Genomic DNA, 13,452 nt, shown 5'->3' with positions numbered 1-13,452 from the left:
GAGGTGCTTGCTAGAAATCTTTATGCTGAATAACTTTGTATGAGATTGACAAGAAAATGCTCTTTTTCTTTCAGGCTGGACTTGAAGAAGGTACTAATTTGCCAGCAGGTGGGTCAAAACTTATTGAAATCAGTGAAGAGCTTAGCCTAAGTCGATGGACTTTGGACTTGGTCTATAACTGTTTCAGTGTTAATGTCTGTACTTTGAGTTTGATGATGTTCTTATTCATTCTAAGCAGACAAGGCTTCATTTTCTATTGAGTGAGGTTGTATTTCATTTGTTTCTCTGGATCAGTGAGAATTGATTCATCCTGGGGAGGATTGTGCTCTATAATATTCCCTTGTTTATGGTCTTCAGAAGCAGTTACTAAAATATACTTTGAAAGTGATATATGGTATAGGCAGAAATTCAAAGTGTGCAGGGTTATGTGGCAAGATTATTGGTGATGTGAGGATGGAGCAAGACCAGCTAACACAGATGCCTAAGACACTTTTAGGCACATGGAGAGGAAGAGAAGGTATTGACTCTAAAAAGAAAAAGATTGGCAGTCTGAGATGAGAAAGGTTATGAAAACCTTCCCTTTGAATATTGGTCAGTGCAGTGTAGTGTTAGGGAAGTCTTTAAACAGAGGCATTGCAAATGTCTCTTTATGTTGGAGAGAAGTGCTTTCTAACACTAACAAGTCTCCCAACTCTCCCTGAAGCAAATTTTGTATGCTGACTTCAAAGCAAAATTATGATGTCATGGTGCCATCGATAAAATCAATTAGGCAACTAGCTTTATTTTCTTAGGAGAAAGCTCCTTACAAAGCAGTGCTTTTAATTGTAGTGGAGTTACAAGCAGCAGCCTTCTGTCAATTATTGAGTTATAACAGCTGGGCTAAAATTAACCAATTTTCAGATTTGGATCACTCTTCAGATATATGTCAGGAGCAAAGAAATGAAAAAGGGAGAAAGAGTTTCGAAACTTTAAAAATGTACCATGTATTAAATGAAATCCTTTTACTGTGTCTCATCCATAGAGTAACAAAAGAGACAGTAAATAAGAAGTGAGAAGCAAGGAGTGCAGACTCAATTACTATTCTGTTAGAAAAGCCTCCTCCAGACTTTGAAATATCGTTACCACTGTTAGTTGTTCTTTATGCCAGTCTAGGCATAAAGACACGTCAAAACTAGGTTTGCCCTGACACTTCACTGTTTTGTATTTAGACAAATTTTATCTTAAATAAGAGCTAAAATTAAAATCCAGCCAAAAGTACAAAGGCCATAATAAGCTTGTTTTAAAACACAATCCTATGCTTTCAAGTTGAATAGTGGCAATGTACCAGTCAATTCCTACTTTTGGTACTGTTAGCTATGGAGAAGAGATGAAGTAAAACTGCCAGCTGATCAAGTTTCAGCAGTTAATAAAAATAGCATTTTTAATATATTACCATTTGTAGCTGAAAGAACATGGCTTGATAAACAGGGAAAACTAAACTGTAGTTGGAACTACTTTAAATTATAGTTTCTCTTCAACTGCAAGTGATATAAGATAGCGAATTCTCATTAAATGGACAGACATTGGGAATAAAGTCTGAAATTAAGTTCTGAGTAGAGATAGAATGTAGTTAAATCCTAAGCAATGCACAAAGAAAGATGCTACACTGGATAGTACTCACAGGTGAATGGTGTGTTGATACCAGTGGAATAAGGAGTGATGCTTCCTCATGAAGAGGCAACAATAAATCTGTGCCTCCATCCTCTCTGACCTGTCTCAGAGAGAAAGCGTGCATCCTGCTTTTGCCGGAGAAAACTAGAGCAGTCACAAACTCAAATTATACCAATTCTTCAGTAATAGCAAGCAGATTAACGTCAATGTGGATGGTCAAGATACACTGAAACCAGAGCCAGTGAGTGGGCATGAAGCACAGAAGAGTGAATGAATTAGAAGAAATGATATGATTATCATTCTTTCTATATCTAGTCCTTTTGGTCACTGTGATATTTGTATTTTAGATATGATTTCTTAGTTTTATTTAAATTGTAAAATAAGTTTGAAAGGGTTTTCTCTGCAGTTTTGTGGGATATTTTATTTCCCAGTAAGTGTGCTTCAGGACATTTCATTAGTGGGTCACTGTTGTTCAGAAGAAATTTTGGTTAGAAGTTTTGCCTTGGAAGGACTAGAAATTTAATTGCTTCTGTCTTCACCCATACAAAATGTGCAGAACATCTCTGGCCTAGTGGAAGCTATGGCAGGGAAACTATTTTTCGCAGATGTCCAGAAATGAGGAATAAGCCAAAGAGGTTAAAGAAGGATTAGAATCATTCTTTGCTTCAGTACAAGAGTTGGTGATTCTTGGGAGATAAATTTGTGATTAGGGAAACAAATCACCTTATTTGATACAGACAAGCTTAAACTGTAACTAATCAAGTTTCAGATTGTCATCAGACCTTACAGACAGGCTCTGTTTTTGGTAAATTAATGTATGTTCATTAATATAACTGAGACTGGCGAGTCTCAATGAGAGGGACTGGTGGGATTGAGCTCATATGATTTAAGTATCTCAATAACGTATTAGATGTAAAACTCCTGGTGGAGAAATAGAATATAATTGTAGAATCATTTAGGTTTGAAAAGACCTCTAAGATCATCAAGTCCAACCATTAACCTGGCACTAAACCACATCCCTAAGCACCACATATACACTTCTTTTAAATACCTCCAGAGATGGTGACCCTTCCCTGAGAAGCTTGTTCCAATGCTTTACTACTCTTTCTGAAAATAAATTTCTCTTTATTTCCAACCTAAACTACCCCTGGTGCAACCTGAGGCCATTTCCTCTTGTCCTATGACTTGTTGTTTCATAGAATCATAGAATATCCTGAGTTGGAAGGGACCCTTAAGGATCATCAAGTCCAACTCTTGACACCGCACAGGTCTACCCAAAAGTTCAGACCATGTGACTAAGTGCACAGTCCAATCTCTTCTTAAATTCAGACAGGCTCGGTGCAGTGACCACTTCCCTGGGGAGCCTGTTCCAGTGTGCAACCACCCTCTCTGTGAAGAACCCCTTCCTGATGTCAAGCCTAAATTTCCCCTGCCTCAGCTTAACCCCGTTCCCGCGGGTCCTGTCACTGGTGTTAATGGAGAAAAGGTCTCCTGCCTCTCGACACCCCCTTACGAGGAAGTTGTAGACTGCGATGAGGTCTCCCCTCAGCCTCCTCTTCTCCAGGCTGAACAGGCCCAGTGCCCTCAGCCGTTCCTCGTACGTCTTCCCCTCCAGGCCTTTCACCGTCTTCATAGCCCTCCTCTGGACACTCTCCAACAGTTTCATGTCCTTTTTATACTGTGGTGCCCAGAACTGCACACAGTACTCGAGGTGAGGCCGCACCAGCGCAGAGTAGAGCGGGACAATCACCTCCCTTGACCTACTAGCGATGCCGTGCTTGATGCACCCCAGGACACGGTTGGCCCTCCTGGCTGCCAGGGCACACTGCTGGCTCATATTCAACTTGCTGTCTACCACGACCCCCAGATCCCTCTCTTCTAGGCTGCTCTCCAGCGTCTCATCGCCCAGTCTGTACGTGCAGCCAGGGTTTCCCCGTCCCAGGTGCAGGACCCGGCACTTGCTCTTATTGAACTTCATGCAACTGGTGATCGCCCAGCTCTCCAACCTATCCAGATTCCTCTGCAAGGCCTTTCCACCCTCATTCAAGTCCACAACTCCTCCAAGTTTGGTGTCATCAGCAAACTTGCTCAAAATACCTTCTATTCCTACATCCAGATCGTTTATAAAAATATTGAAAAGTACTGGCCCTAAAATGGAGCCTTGAGGGACCCCACTGGTGACCGCCCGCCAGCCTGACGCCGCCCCATTTACCATAACCATTTGGGCCCTGCCCGTTAGCCAATTGCTCACCCATCGTATGATGTTTTTATTTAGCTGTATGGTGGACATTTTGTCCAGTAGGATCCTATGGGAAACCGTGTCAAAAGCCTTGCTGAAGTCCAAAAAAATCACATCAGCTGGTTTCCCTTGGTCCACCATACGGGTGATCTTATCATAAAAGGAAATCAGGTTAGTTAGGCAGGACCTACCCTTCACAAACCCATGCTGGCTGGGACCAATGACTGCTTTGTCCCCCAGGTGCACCTCAATAAGTTCGAGAACCATCTTCTCCATGATTTTACCAGGCACTGACGTGAGACTGACAGGCCTGTAATTGCTAGGGTCTTCTTTCTGACCCTTCTTGAAAATCGGCACAACATTTGCCAGCTTCCAGTCTACCGGGACCTCTCCAAATTCCCAGGATCGTTGAAAAATAATTGAGAGAGGTTCCGCGATGACGTCCACCAGCTCTTTCAGCACCCGGCAATGAATCCCATCCAGACCCATGGACTTGTAGGGATCCAGGTGGAGTAGCAAATCCCGCACACGTTCAGGGTCGGTTGGGAGTTTGTCATCCCCACCGTCCCGGTCCTCCAGCTCAGGGCACCCTGGGTCCCGAAGCCCATCATCGGCATTGAAGACAGAGGCAAAGAAGGCGTTAAGCGTCTCTGCTTTGCCTATGTCATTGTCTGTGAGGAGACCTTCCCTATCAAGGAGCGGCCCTATGTATTCTTTAGTTCTCCTTTTTCCATTCACATATCTAAAAAAACCCTTTTTATTTTCTCTCACAGACACAGCCAGCTTCAACTCTAGGTGTGCTTTGGCCACACGAATTTTCTCCCTACAAACACGAACAGCATCCCTGTATTCTTTCCATGACACCTGGCCCTCCTTCCAGTAGCGAAACACTCTCTGTTTCCGCCTAATCTCCATTAGAATGTTCCTGGTCAGCCACGCCGGCCTCCTGCCCCGCCTGCCTGACTTGCGATATTTAGGAATTGCCTGATCTTGTGCTTCTAGGAGGCATCGCTTAAAGAATGACCAGCACTGGTGGACATCGAGGCCTTCAAGAGCAGTTTCCCAGGGAACCTTGCTGACTAGTTCCCTGAGCAGCCTGAAGTCCGCTTTCCCCATATCTAGGGATGAGGTTTTGGTGGCACTTTTCCTTCTGTCACCGTACATTTTGAACTCAACCACTTCATGGTCGCTATGACCGAGGCGGCCACCAATCACCACATCTCCCACCAGACCCTCTCTGTTTTCTAGCAACAGGTCTAGGAGGGCACCTTTCCTAGTTGGCTCCGTTAGCACCTGCACCAAGAAGTTATCATCTAGGTGCTTCATGAACCTCCTGGACTTGCTCGTGTCAGCCGTGTGGCACTCCCAGTTAACGTCTGGCAAGTTGAAGTCCCCCATAAGGACAAGGGGAGTTAATCTCGAGGCCTCTCGAGATTTTGGGAGAAGAGACTGACCCCCACCTTGTGACAGTCCCCTTTGAGGTAGCTGTATAGCATGTTAAGGTCTACTCTGAGCCTCCTTTTCTCTAGGATAAACAACCCCGGTTCTCTCAGCTGCTCCTCATAAGACTTGTTCTGATATCATCAGTAAATGAAGTATGTTCCTGTGAAGACTATCAAAGGGAATCTGTTCTTCTCTACATCACTGCCTCCCTTCTTCCATGCCATGGAAAATAAGTTTAGCATTGATTTCTGTTTAAGATACTCTCCACTGAGAATCACTGGAAGTTTTAACACAGGCAGGTGTAAAGTTAGCCTAGTCTTTCTTTGTTAGACATAGTCATAGAAACATCCATTAGATGACTCCCTTTAAAATGTGACTTTGTCAGTCTCAGGTCTATGTAGCCTGGAATCCACATCCCACAAAACTAACCTAACATTGTGAAAGGCTTATCCCAGAGGCGATAAATCTGTCTTTTCTACTAAAATTGAGCTCCTTTGTAACCATGCATGCAAGTGTCACATTGTTGGAAACACAGCAAGCAAGAGGAGGTTGGCTAGATTACTAGGCAAATTTAGTATTCAGAAACAGTGCAATAGATTATTAGTTTAAAATAAAAAATCACAGTTTTTCTTAGGCAGTAACCAAGCTAGAGAGGGAATAGATGCAGCACAGAGAAAAAGCACATAGGAAGAAATGCGAGGGAGTCTTTAAGGGTAGAAAGAGTGTGGAAGAGGAAGACAAGTGATAGAAAAAATTCCAAACATCCAATTATGGCCAAAGTGAAAACTGGGCAACACTGAGTACCTTTGGCTTGTAAAGAGAAGAGGATAGATCCAAGGGATGAAGAAGGAAACAAAGCTGATGAGGGTAGTGAAGGGGAAAAAGATGAGCAAAGCTAAGTGGCCATTATGAGAGCAACTTTCTGAAGGATCTGCCTGTGAAGGGAGCAGAGCTGATGGTTCAGAAACAGGAAGGAAATTAATTTGAGGGAGAGTTAAGAACTAATTAATGGCTTGGATAGAAAAGGAAAACAATAAATTATGGTGTGGTTACATAGAATAGATGCAGTCTGATTCATAATGGGTACCTGCAAGGTATACTTTATCAGGCATATGGTATTTATAAAGAAGAAAAATGAAAAGAGGTGGACTATATGTGTGGACAGACTTGTGGCTTAATGCGTGGCCTTGGCAATATCACAAGAATGTCACAACACAATACTTAAAACAGCAATGTGTTTTTATAACCCAGAGTATCTTTTACTTTGAGAATATTTTTTTAAGTGTAGTTCCACAAATAGTTATCAAGGTTACTTGTTAAAAAAAAAAAAAAAGTAAGGTCAGAATCCACAGTGCATCTGTTTTTTTCTTTTTAAACAAACAAGCAAAAGACAAGGTCTTTTGTCACAAAAGACAAGGTCTGCTTTATTTGTTTAGAACTGGACAGTAGTTCCTCTAATAAGGAAACTAAACATAAATACATACATATTTTTACTGCATTTTGGCTAAGAGCAAGTTATTAGTTTAATATTTGATCTGTCTCCTGTTCATTAGCAGTATGCTGCTTTTGAAGGCAGATGGACTTGACTGTCTAGTAGGATTTTCTCCCTGGCAGCTAAAATAATACTCACAAAAAATATGTCTACAAACTTTTCTATAACAATTTCAGTATTCAACCATAATCATTTAAGATTTAATGTTAGAAATCACTGACATGAAATTTCTGTTAGGTTTCTTGTGTTTTCTTTTTCTGTCAAGCTGCATCAGTTTCACATTCTTCTGCTACTTTCAGAAATACAGACTGCTGATATAAAGACTGTCACTGTCTTATTTTTAGTGTTTGCTCACAGGATTCTATTATCTAAATCTAAAAAATATTTACAGGTGTTTTAAACATTAATATTATTCAGAACTTTTGATATTAATTTGAATGCATGTTCTGCATTTCTTTCTTGCAATCCACTTTTATATAAGCTGTTTATCACAGTAGGAATTTACCACAAAAGTAGCTGAAATATAAAAAGTAAGAGTAAGTTTTGTTTTCATTAACAAAACATGAAACAGCATCTTTTAGGGAACTAGAACCCCCAGGGTTTGTTCATTGATACAGAGACTCTTAGGAGTCTTATATAAGCCTGAATTCAGACTTGAATTGGTAGAGGTGAAAAGCTGTCACAGTGATTAGCAATCTGAGATGACTATGGGGATATGCTCCTTCAAGATGTGACTTATCTGTCCTGCAGACAGAGGGGTTACAGTAATTCTGAGTAGGATGAGCTGGGTGGTCATCTTGGTGGACAGATGCCAAGAAATTCACAAGGGACATTCTGGCGTTCAGCAGAAGATGGCCGAAGTGACACAGAGGTTCCTCCATCTGCTAGCCCCTTTTTTCTCTCCAATTGGAGAGAAATGCTTCTCTCCAATTGCTGGCCTAAGCCACTTGATCTACTCACTAGCTGGCCCCATATCCCTAATCACCCTGTTGCTGGCATCAGGACATACAAGTGCCCCAAGAGGAAGCTGGCAGGACACTGCAGTGATTAGGTGCAGAATTTGGACAGACAAGCATACTGACTAGTAAACTGTATTCAACTGACCCTTTTTGTTCCCTTTATTCCCCTTTTCTTTTCTTTTTCTCCCCAGTTGACTTTGATCCTTCCCTTCCTTTCCTTTTGTCTCTTTTCCTAAACATCCCATAGTAAGGTTTACCCATTCTCCAAAATTCTCCATTCTCTGTCCCAAACTCCCCTTCATCATGCTAGAAGTCCTATATCACATTAAGCAATGATCCCATGGTGTTCCTGGGAGAAACTTTCTCCTGGAAGAAAGTCTCACAAACTTCTCCCAGTGAGTTTCCCACCCACAGTAGATTAATGATAGCCTTAGGCACAGCTGCCCCTGTGTGTTTCAGGTTGTACTGCTCAGGTCGCTAGGTTTCTCTGCTTGTTGTAGCTCCTCTGTTCTTTGCCAGGCCATAATGTGGATGGTGGCTATCCTTTAATCACATAACCTACCAATGACTGAGGCCAGAACTGCTCTTAAATCCTCACAGAGGACTGAACAACCATCCCATTCATCTCTGCTATAGCAGTGATTTCAGCTTGTGCTGGAGATAACCTGGCTGCCTCAAGCATCAAGGTAAGTGAGGAAACACTGGAATGAAAACTGCACTAAACTAATTACCATGTAGCAGTAATACTGTGGCTACACTATGAAGTCTATGTGAGCTCACTGTTTTCAGGCTTGTTCAAGCAAAACAGGGACTGTAGTGTAGAGACATCTCTGTTACAATTTAGCCTGAGTCTATATAGAAAGTTCAAGAGCATTAATTTCACCAGGAGCAAAGGCATTTCTTTTCCGTTTGGATATGGCCATGTGAATAATTTTTATATAAGAGAGTGCAGCTAGACAAACATAAGAAGACGGAGTTTAACACACACACACACACGGATATTTACTGCAAATAATTTTCTTGGACTACTGCCATACCAGAATCTGTGCTTCTCCTCTTTCCCAGAACTGTAATCTTGACAATCTGTTGAAAAACTTTCTTCCAACATGGAACCATATCTTGCTAAAGAATGTGAAGCAGTTTGTTCTGGAAAGCTGACATAAAAAAAAAAAAAAAAAAAAAAAAAAAAAGATAAACATGTGCCTATTATTTAGAACAGAATAGAATAGTATCTGGTATTCAATACAATGTCTTGCAGGTTCTGGTCCACAGTGAGCACAACAACTGAACTATATTTCAGAGATTAGAAATCCCTATTCTTTCAATACCGTGTCTGATCATAATCTTTGCTACTAGTGGATTTGCTCACATTTTAAAATAAACTTGGCTTGTCTCCTGTTTGGGTATTCTAGATTTTACCTCTCACAAACACTATAAAATAAACCTTTTTTTTTTTTTTTTTTTTTTTTTTTTTTAGTTTACATAGTGTCTCACAGAAAAATGTAAAGAGAATACTACTAAGCAATAAACTTGAACTGGCAAATTGATTTGAGCAGTATATTTTGTATTAGGAGGTTTTATATGTTATCAGTGTATCAGCCTATATATTCTTTGTAACCCTGCAAAATGGATTTTACTCCAGTAAATTGCATTATGGCAGCATATAATTGGTAAGAAGACCATACCTTCTTTAGTTATAAACTGTCTTCTTACATGATTTCAGACACAAAGTAGTGAAATAATATATAGTCAGCAGAAGCAGTTTATGTTATTCTTCAGCAAACAGTTTACAAGCTGATTACCTTTCACAAAGTTTTTTCTTTCTACATAAAGCAATTTTAGAGGATCTGTAATAGGTTAAGACCAACCAAAAACAAATGACAAAAAGGAGGCCTTTGAATTAAATGGATGTTGCTACCTTTCATTCAGACTAAAGTTTCAAGATTTCTTCTGTTCATATTAGAGGCATTAATGCTCCCATGCTGACATGAATTTTACTTCAATTACCTAGGCAGCCAATTAAATAGAAATAATATAAATAATAAGAACTTAAATAGGACTGTGTTTATCCTGTTTACTCACTTTGATACAATAGCAACATTTTTGTTATATTGCAGCTAGGTGTTAGGGAAAGATATCTTTTTACTGACATGGATTTGCAAAATTGCATTAGTTTTACAGACATAATTACTCAAACAAATGTCTTTGTTTTCATTTTTCCAATGGACAAGCCAAATTTATTTAGCTTTCACAAGAATGAAATACTAGTGCTATCAACCTGTAGGTTATTTCAGTTTGCTGCACATCAAAGAGATAATATTGGATTTTACCCTTAAAAATTTGCAGGATCAAGGTTGACTTATCAGTGAATATTACTCATAATAGGATATTATGAGTAACTCATAAAGTATAGCATATAATTCTTTATAATTTTTTAATCATCTGGATTAATTGGAGTAAGTGGAACAATTACATCTTCTTTCTTGTACGCTTCTTGCTCCTTTCTGTTTTTTGCTTTCCATTTCCTTCCCTGTTTTCTCTATCTCTATTTCATTGATCCTCTTTTTCTAGTCCTCATTTACCTTTATTCCCCTCTTTTTTTTTTTTTTTTTAATTTATTTTGATTCCTGATTCTTCTCCTCTCCTCAAGACTCTAGATATAGCACTCTCATAGACTCTCTCTGCTAGAGACTGATATAGCAATTTCACAATGGCAGTAACATAATACCGAGACTGACTTTGGTGGAAGTGTCAAGATGCTGAAGGCCATTTTTTTTTTTTTTTTTTTAATTTGAGATTGGCATACTGTTGAGGGATTTTTGAAACAGCAAGGAGGCCATGACTTGCTGCAGCTGAGAAGACCAAGCTACCAGGACGACTATGAGAAGTTCCCATGACAGTGTTCCCACATCGCCCAATTCAGGAATTTACAAAAACATTATTGCCAGCAGCTGGCTTCAAGGATGGGATCTACGTGACTGCTAATCACGTAGGGGGTTGTTTTCTTGCAGTTGTTTGTCTGAGTGCTTTTGACCAGTAATCTTGTGTGAGACACTATTCACCCCTGTTAAGTTTGCTATAAAAGTCAGGCTATTCAGGTAATAAAAGAGAGCATGATCTAACCATACTGGTGTCTGTTGTGTTTTCGGCTGTTCTTCCTGCAACAACAAACAATACATAGTGGGGATGCACTGTGACTAATTCACCTAATTGCCATATTTCAGCTAGGTGTGCTAGAGTCCTGCTGTCATTTATGATTACAAAAACGTGCCTACATTGATTGATTCACCTCACCCATTGTAGATAGCCATTCTATCTTGCCAACTTACTCGACAACTTGCTTTCTGAGTAAGATGGGATGAACCCCACCTGTCCTATCAACATCTAGCTAAGAATGTCAGAGCTCAATGGCACTCCATGTTTCCAGTCTTGCTATAGAAAGAAGCATTTAAGCCAGCAGTGCAGTCAGTTATTTCCTGTACTTTGAATTCAGTGAAAAAGATTTTTTGCCCCAGAGTATACTTAAGTGAAGACTTCTGTAAAAATAACTTCAAAGTACCTAAGGTTATTACCAAAGAAGGTATCATTATTTTGTTATGTTTGTCAACATGTTTTACTCATTCTGACAACAGAACACTATCTTTCCTAGTTTTACTTGAGACGTGTATGTGGTGACCCTTTTGCAGCTGGAAACAGCTGCAAAGGCTATAGGTGACTGTGTATGTGGTTGAAGGTTGGGAATTCATTAGAGACATTCAAATGCAATTGTAGCTGAACCAGGACATACATCTAACCTGATCTAAAGAAATGTATATATTTGTACGTCAAACATCAATTCTTTTCCTTTGCTAGAGGCTTGGAGGGCCTCTTAAATAGGTTCATATTTACCTTGTTTGAAACTTGGATCACACCCTGAGACATACTTGGAAGATCAGTTCATTTGATTCTAGGAATAAGAACAGATCTACTATTTGGATTTAAGATTTCTGTATAGCCCTTTTACTTCCTTTCATTTTCCAATTGTTTATTAATGCATCAGCAGGTTGTGTCTAGGGCTGAAATTTACCCAGGATTTTAGACCCCATTTGTGCATGAGGTAGCTCTGCATGGAACTGTATAATGTCTACTGTTCTCTTGGTTGCTTAATAGTAAAATTTGTATGATTCTGTGTTGTGCTTGAAGAAAGAATAAAAAAATACAAAGACCGATTATTTTGTGTATGTGGGTGTGTATGCATCTTTGTGGGACAGAAATCAATGTCTCTGACTATGATCATTGTAAGATACGTAAGATACATTGTTCTCAGTTGATTTTATCTTTCCTGAATTTTAGCTATTTAGTCTGAATTTTGTCGTGTTGGACATCACAAGTAAGGATTCTCCTCTGCCAGAATGACTATAATGAGTGGTCATTAAAGTTAACACATTTTTGTTTGCTTTGAGGAAGATCAAGTTCATACATTTTGTGTGTGTGTGAAACAAAACAAAACAACAAACAAGCAAACAAAAACCCCAAAACAACCCCCCCAACTTCTGTGGGGAAAGGTTCTGTGTTTAAACCCTGGTAGGCTGAATATGTAGTCTTGCATTTATGGAATAGGCTCCTTACCTGAATGCATTACCAGTAAAGGGTTCTTGAAGTTGGTGAATAGGACAGTTACTTCTGAAATAATCAATGAACAGATTTGTCTCTCCTGGAAACATTGAAGGCAATAGGTGAAATTTGTGTCGATTCTTTCTTCTATTTACTTGTTCTTGTCATCAGTATAAACCTTACCATGCAGGCAGCTCCAAGAACATTTGTCATGGACAAAATCTTAGAAGATGTTTTAGAAGATGTCACATTCAGCAGTAGTAGAGAATTTCATTAGAAGTCAAAATTGAACTGAAGTATATGAGTCGATTTTTGCTATAGCAGAGTAGATTTCCCACTACTACAGAAAATAATATAATTAAAGGGGGATCTGTTTAAAGTTCTTAAGATATAAAATTGCAAGACTCTTAAAGGCAGTTGAAATTTATTTATTTTTTTTACTTTATCCTGAATAAGAAATTATTTGATAACAATCAAGTAAAAAGATGCTTAAACTCACTAGAAGGTAAACATAAAGGAGTCTGAAAAGTGAACCAGATTACCACAGGTTTGATAAATATAATCCTTTGACAAATGAAACATATCTACAAAGTAGCTGTCTTGGTATTGTGTATTAAGGAACAAATTGATCTAACACATGAACTTGAGCAGGGGGATTGGACAAGATGACCTCCAACCTCAGCCATTCTGTAATACTGTGATATAAAAAGAGATTCAATTAACAGAGCTCTATGGACTAGGGACCTAAGAATAAAGAAGGAGGGGTTTCTCTTGCTGTGTTTTGATGTGAGGGTAAAGTGGAAGAAAAGTGGTCCCTCAACTTCTGAATCTGTGCGGTGGGAAGTTACTTTCCATTTTAAGTCTACTCCAGACTTACTCCAGGTAGTAAAGCTGAAATTACCTGAAGTTCACCTGTGTTGTGGGGGTTTGTTGTCAGACCTGAAATTGGGCCAAAGACTGTTTTCTTGGGAAATATTTCTAGAAGAATGCAACTAAGCCACTGATTTGCCCCTGTAATTTCCAGCCCTTAAGACTATTATTTATATGGGTTGTTGACATTGCCCTCATGTCTGTTT

General features: G+C 39.5%; 1 long non-coding RNA gene across 1 annotated transcript in view; it reads left to right on the top strand.

The window, feature by feature from the left end:
* Positions 1–13,452, top strand: part of LOC140002029 (uncharacterized) — an 83,875-nt gene that overhangs the window by 44,387 nt on the left and 26,036 nt on the right. Inside the window, exon 2 of the long non-coding RNA XR_011807883.1 lies at positions 75–108. This is a non-coding gene — a long non-coding RNA (uncharacterized lncRNA). The remainder of the gene's footprint in view (positions 1–74; positions 109–13,452) is intronic.

This window comes from Anas platyrhynchos, chromosome 3, assembly GCF_047663525.1.
Source record: "Anas platyrhynchos isolate ZD024472 breed Pekin duck chromosome 3, IASCAAS_PekinDuck_T2T, whole genome shotgun sequence".
Classification (NCBI taxonomy): domain Eukaryota; kingdom Metazoa; phylum Chordata; class Aves; order Anseriformes; family Anatidae; genus Anas; species Anas platyrhynchos.
Note: the sequence above shows the minus strand (reverse complement) of the source record. Positions and strands in the feature narration are given on the sequence as shown.